Genomic DNA, 1,117 nt, shown 5'->3' with positions numbered 1-1,117 from the left:
CTAATTTTCGCTGCTGTATTATGTGCATATAACATTTTATAATCCATTTTACTATGCATAGGAATTTGGGTTATTTCTAATACTTGCTTGTTATAAATAATTAATTATTCTTTGTACATCCTTGTGTATGTATTTTGCTCACATATTACCTGTATGTGTAGCAATTAAATTTCAGTTTCGTGGGTATATGTGCATGTCCAAATTTGTAAAATTATTCAATAGTTTCCTAATTTCTTTGTACACATCCACATTTTTCCCCAGAGTCTGAACATGTTCCTGGATCCTATGACTGGTCCTCTGCTCCTGCCACTTCCACGGAGACCACAAACTCAGGCTAGAAAAACTGTGGGTTTTACTTATTCATTTCTAGCCAATTTCAGTACTTCAAGCTGGAAAACCTGTGGGTTGTGATCCTGACCTCTCACCTCCAATAACATCCGCCCCCTCTGGCAGTAACACTGCTGATTTCTGCAGCCTGCCCTGTGCTGTAAACTCTGCAGTTATTCTCACTGAGCTGGGGTGGGGAAGGGAAGGGGAGCAGCCTGGGCAAGAAGACTGCAGATGTGTGCAATTCTTACTTCAATCTCTAGTAGCTTTCCAAGAATAAATCCTTTTCAAATTATTGTTTGACTTTGATCAGTTTCCAGAGCCCTGAAAGTATTGTTTTTGTCAATCTGACCCCTTTACTCAGTCACACTAATCACTGTCTGTAACGTGTCCAGTGTGTACCACTCACTATGTGAGCAAATTGAGGGGCTCTGTACAGTAAGAAAGAATTCACTTTGGTACAGCAAAAATTTAATTATCATAATAACCCATGTTTGATTTTTCATAAAATTGTTTTCTCCTAGAATGTCATTAGCTCTTTCAATGTTTTAACATGGATTGGATTTAGTGGTGGTTCAACTTTCTCCCCTAAACTGTAAGATTTTTGAGAACTCTTATATTTTATAACTTGAGAAAAAGCAATATATGAACAATTATAAAAGCACAATTATTTAAGTCTTCATAGACAAATTGTACAGGATAGACTCAGATTTAGATATATAACTATAGGTCTATATAAATTATTTAAGAATTAAATAAATATTTATTATATTGTTAAGTTCTATATTAT

The 1,117-nt window shown here is 35.1% G+C and overlaps 1 pseudogene; it reads left to right on the top strand.

Moving 5' to 3' along the window:
• LOC111822329 (NKG2-A/NKG2-B type II integral membrane protein-like) overlaps positions 1-1,105 on the top strand; it is a 4,676-nt pseudogene extending 3,571 nt beyond the window's left edge.
• Positions 1,106-1,117: the final 12 nt, after the last annotated feature.

This window comes from Trichechus manatus, unplaced genomic scaffold, assembly GCF_000243295.1.
Source record: "Trichechus manatus latirostris isolate Lorelei unplaced genomic scaffold, TriManLat1.0 scaffold00160, whole genome shotgun sequence".
Taxonomy (NCBI): Eukaryota; Metazoa; Chordata; class Mammalia; order Sirenia; family Trichechidae; genus Trichechus; species Trichechus manatus.
The sequence above is the reverse complement of the archived record's forward strand: the minus strand, read 5'-3'. Positions and strand labels throughout refer to the sequence as shown.